Raw genomic sequence first — 5741 nt, forward strand, 5'->3', positions numbered from 1 at the left:
CAGCTTTTTCACTCCTTTCTTCATTATTTATCTATCACCCCTTCCTTTCTCATTCATACGATGATCTCTTTGCCACTTTGTTTCATCTTTCTCATTGTCATCACTTTCTCTCACTCTCTCTCTGTCATGGCTATTACTCTCACTACTTCTCCTTCACTGTATTAGTATTTCATCTCCTCTCACCTCGTAATATATATATATTTGGATTATTTTTCCGTTTGAGAGGGGTCGGGTTCATTATTAGTACTCTTGTTTGTGAGAACTGTCCAGTTTATTTCAGATATTCTCATCTTAAAAATCATGGATGTTAGTTAGTTAATTTGGCTCAAAAGCAAATAGCAAGGCCATGTAGGGGGACATGGAGTTAAGTACAGGGTGGTGTTCATGTAAAGAGTTCAGGCCACTTGAGGTCCAGGGAGGCTTTGAACAAAGCGGTCGTCGGCATCTTCACCATCTCGTCTGGCAGCTTGTTCCACGGATCCGCAACCCGGACGGAGAAAGCTCCTCTCCTTCGACTGAGATGAAATCGTCACAGGTAGAGCTTTTCGGAATGACCCCGCAGCCGACGCTCCGGAGCAGGAGTGAAGAACAGCTCTTTCGAGAGGTTACACTTTCCGCTTATGATGTTGTGGGCGAGAATGAGATCACCACGGCGGCGGCGTTTTTCAAGAGAATAAAGGTCGAGCGTCCTCAGCCTTTCTTCGTAGGACAAATTTTTGAGACCATGAACCATGCGGGTAGCCAGCTTCTGGACTCTTTTGAGATGCTGTATGTCTTTGAGGAGATAAGGAGATGTTGGTGTTGTCTTGGTGGAGGTTGGCGTTTTCTGAGTGCTCTTGTTTGTACTGTTATGTTTTTAAAAGAAATTTTCATCATTTTATAACATGCAAATAAATTATTCATACATCCATTAATCCTCCATTTTCTTTTGCCCCCCTATACATACACACACACACATACACATATATATATATATGCACACACACATGCGCATACATATATACATACATACACATGCAGCTATATATATATATGCGCACGCACAAAAATAATATTTCCAAAAATGGTTTGAAGGGATATACAATCCTGGCAGTTACCATGTTCACTTTTATCAGTTGTCAATGCCAGCTAGCCACAGTGAGCCTTGAGACTCAAGGTAGTTAAAATTTACTATACTCAGTTAATCCTCACTTGGTAAATTCAAGTGTCCTTATAAGGACTGCATAGTTTCTGTAAAATCAAGAGAATGGAGATTTGCACATCTAAGTTTTATTATATAGTTATATACACCATTCTTCACTTAGAGCTGTGCACATTTCTACTGAAAGCCACTGCACACTTGACAGTGTGCATCTTGGTGTTAATTATCGGTGCAACTTCTTTCAGAGTCGTTTATTTCTGCAGTTCAGATATCATCTGAAAAGATTATGAAGTTGACCAAAATGATTCCAATATGACGTATTAATGTTACTCTTGGCTAGTTTGGTATTTAGTGCTATGTTTGGTCTTAAAATAGGTCAATGTTTTTGTACATTCCTAATTAATATTCTTGCTAACCATTCCACTAATTTAGAACAATAGAAGTTTGCTTCCCAACCACATGGGTTCAATTCCACTGCATTGCAGTCTTCTACTGTATCCTTGTGAGAGGATTTAGTAAATGGAAACTGAAAGAAGCCCACCAATTCTAGTTTCACTTTTTTATGTATACACACGTATGTGTTTGTATGAGTGAATGTGTGTGGATACATGTATATGTGTGCTTGCATGTGTATATGACTCTATGCATGTGTGTGTGTGTGTGTAATCAAACAACCCTACCAATACAGTAAGTAGCAGTCAAAGGAGGTTGTGTGGTGGACAAGGCTGAATAAAAATGAAGAAAAACTTTCCTCTTCAGTCAATCCTCATCAACTTTTTGAAGATCCACTTGGAAGGGAAATTGAGGCTGGAGAGGAAAGTGCTACCTTCCAGTGAATTTATCAAAAGGTAGGTGACTGTGAAGAAAATGGTTAGGGTGTATGGCTCTTACTCTAAGTATGAGTCTATACATTGGAGAACATCAGTTGGGCAAGGACTCATGGCCTCTGGTGGTCAAGGTGGTCAAGGTGACCCAGGATCTGTGGGGTTCCTATGCTGGTGATTTTCCAGTATTAGGAGAATTGCATCATCTTTGTGTTCACATACTTTACTATGCTTTGTACACTTTTGGCAGACTTCAACATGTGTGCCACTGCCTGAATTTGTTGCTTCATAACTTCCAGAAAAATGGATATTTTTTCAATGTAACTTCCTACAAATATGCTACAGACCGTGCGGATTCTGATTTTATCAGAATATGTAGTGAAAAAAAAAAGAGAGCAAAGTGAGGAGTCTCAGAAACTTCGCACGAGACAACATTCTTTGCTCATAACTTTTAGAATAATGGAAACACCTAGGATCTTAATTTTGAAATATCTATAAAACCGTCAAAAGCTTGTTTATTTTTATGCTTTTTGATTTATTGTTAGTGTTGCTTAATATGTTTTGCTAAAATTGCTGTTGCTTTATAGATATCATCATAAAAAGGTAATTAAAATTCATTAAAATGACAGATCTATCAGACTTTCAAAGAGGTAAAATTGTTGGTGCCCGTATGGCAGGTGCTAGCATAGCAAAAACAGCTGAAATGTTTGGTGTATCAAGAAGTACTGTCTCAAAAGTAATGACAGCCTTTGAGAAAGAGGGAAAAACCTCCTCGTTGAAACAAAACTCAGAAGAAAACCAAAACTTTCAGATAGGGATCGTCAGACTCTTATGCGAATTGTTAGAAAGGACCACAAAAGTACAGCTCCCAAAATTGCTGCAGAGCTTAATGACCACCTTGAGAACCTAGTTTCCACAAAAACTGTTTGCCGGGAGCTGCACAAAGCTGGATTTCATGGGAGGGCTGCAATGAGAAAACCACTACTTTCAAAAACAAATGTTGCTAAGCATTTAGAGTTGCTAAGCATTACAGAATTGGTCCCTAGAGCAGTGGAAGAATGTTATTTTCTCAGATGAGTCATCCTTTACCTTATTTCTGACTACCGGCTGAGTATACGTGTAGAGACAGCCAAAAGAAGCATTTGACATGGAGGAGGATCTGCAATGATCTGGTGGGGGTGGGGCTATATCTTTGAAATCCACCAGCCCAATGGTTTCTCTTCATGGCAGAATTAATAGTCAAGACTATTTAAGCATTTTATCTGATCAAATCAGAACTGTTTCTGGAAGGAAACGCAATCTTTCAGGATGATAATACACCAATTCACACAGCTAAATTTGTTACTGAATGGCACGATGAACATTCTAGTGAAGCTGAACATCTTATCTGGCCACCACAGTCCTCAGACCTCAATATTATCGAACATTTATGGGGCATTTTAGAAAATCAAGTAAGGAGTCAATATCCTCCACCATCATCGCTACAAGAACTGGAGACTGTTTTAGCTGAAGAATGGACAAAAATTCCTTTGGAAACAATTCAAACTTTGTACAAGTCCATACCTCATAGAATTCAAGCTGTACTTACTGCCAAAGGCGGTCCTACCCCATATTAAAATAAATTTGTTTGAAATTTTAAGGTGTTTCCACTATTTTGTCCAACCCCTGTCTCTACAAAATGAAACTTGAGATTTTCATAAAGAATTGTGATGTGCATCAGTACATATGTGTGTGTGTGCTCACCAGGTTTTTTCCTTTTTTTTTTCACATCAGATTCCAATATAATTGTAATTTACTTACTCTGAAAAGTACTTGTAGAAAATTACATAAAAAATTCCCAGTTTTTCTAAAATTTATGAGGAAACGAAACCGACTTGTGTGAATTTTCCAAAACTCCTCTCCCCATCCTTGGAAAATTTTCTCTACAAATTCAGATATGAGTGGAATCTGCACCATCTAAAGCATATTTATAGAAACTTTCATTAAATATACATTTTCCTGGAAGTTATAAGGAAACCAAGTTAGTGGGGCACATATATGTAGGGTCGTCCTGGCTCTGTAGGGTTCCTTCTCCAGCATCAGGATGACTGCATCATTCATATGTTCACATATGTATACTATTATCTCATTTCATTGATTTACCCCTTTCTTTCCCCTCATCTTTTATGTAAAACCTCAACACAAACTGTAGACTGTCCTTGTCATGAACCTGTGCTGGCGGATTTCGGGTTTAATCCTCCTATATAAACCCTCATAAATTAAAAAAAAATTTTTTTTAATTTTCAGGAAATTTTTGCGAATTTGTTTTACACACGGGAATTCATCCGATTATGATAAGGGGGGAATTTTGTGTGATTTAAGGGCGATTTAGCTGTTGTTTTTAGCACATCTCATGACCACCAGATACCTTCCTCGTTTGTCACTCTGAAATGTATTGATGTTTCCTGATATTTTTCCCTGTTAAACACACTTAATGGAAAGATGATGCATCCAAAGTCAATTACTGAAATTTAAGCAAAAAGTCTGAACTGTCCTTATTTTAAACTCTGATTTTAAGAAAGAATGTTTAAGAGGGGTTTTCTGACGTACTTAAACCAGAATTCTGCCCCTGTGTCAAATAAAAAAATACTCCTTAAATTATTAAGGTGACAAACTGGCAGAATCGTTACCGCACGGGACAAAAAATGCTTAGAGGCATTTCGTCCGACTGCTTACGTTCTGAGTTCAAATTCCATCGATGTCAATTTCGCATGGTTTTTTCTTCGATCTTTATATAAAATAAATATCAGTTGAGCACGGGAGTCGACGTAATAGATTCCCCCCATCTCTCTAAATTTCAGCCTGTGTCTCTGTAGTGGAAAGGATTATTATGTCTTTTTCATTTATTATTACTTATTTTTGTTAACATCATATTCATCTCATTCATTCATCGATCGCTGATTAAGTTCTCGGCGAAACGAGACCAGACTGCGAATCATTTTCGAAGTTGGAGGAGCAAAAAAAATGCTTTCAATTTCAACTGTCCTGAAATTTCTCGAGTCTAAAAAATAAAACATGAGTGTATATAAAAAATAATAGTTATTTAATATGTAGGAATTTATATATATATATATATATATATATATATATATATATATATCAATTTAAATACAGAATTTTAAAGATTGCTTTAAGATGTATAGCGTATTTTATAAATATGCCTGTTCAAGAGTATCTTAATAGTATGAAACTTTTAATAGCTCTTTCGGTTGTATATTAAAATTGATGTTTATCTTTCACTGGATGCAGATTTTTTCTCTTCTTTTTGTTGATTCTACAGCTAATTGGATCTTTAAATTGCGTGTGTGTGTGTATGTGTGTGCGCGCATTAATTAAATAACGGAAATGTACGACAATTACCGAATTATCCTTTACATCTCTTCCGTGATGAGTGCTCAGTGAGTTTTTATAATTACACTAAAGATCCCACTATTTTCTTTATTTTTTATTTTGGAGATGCTGTAATGAAATATAAGAAATTAAATTAATGATAATTTATTTTATAATAACGTGAGGAGTGTAAAAGAGACTGAGTCCAGTTTAAACGTATTTTTATAATTTTTTATGATTTTTAAACGTATTTTTATAGTTTTGATATATTTTAATAATTGTTTTAATTTCATTTATAATTTCAAATGAAAAATAAAATCTAATTAACATAATATAATAAAATAAAATACAAAATCATTTATTCTACGTTGAATGTGATGGTTGTATCGTTTTATTTTTATTACTAA

At 35.8% G+C, this 5741-nt stretch overlaps 1 long non-coding RNA gene across 1 annotated transcript in view; it reads right to left on the reverse strand.

The window, feature by feature from the left end:
- The window catches only part of LOC118768128, a 20749-nt gene continuing 15008 nt past the window's right edge, over positions 1-5741 (reverse strand). Inside the window, exon 3 of the long non-coding RNA XR_005004000.1 lies at positions 1-148. This is a non-coding gene — a long non-coding RNA (uncharacterized LOC118768128). The remainder of the gene's footprint in view (positions 149-5741) is intronic.

Source organism: Octopus sinensis, linkage group LG27 (genome assembly GCF_006345805.1).
Source record: "Octopus sinensis linkage group LG27, ASM634580v1, whole genome shotgun sequence".
NCBI lineage: Eukaryota > Metazoa > Mollusca > Cephalopoda > Octopoda > Octopodidae > Octopus > Octopus sinensis.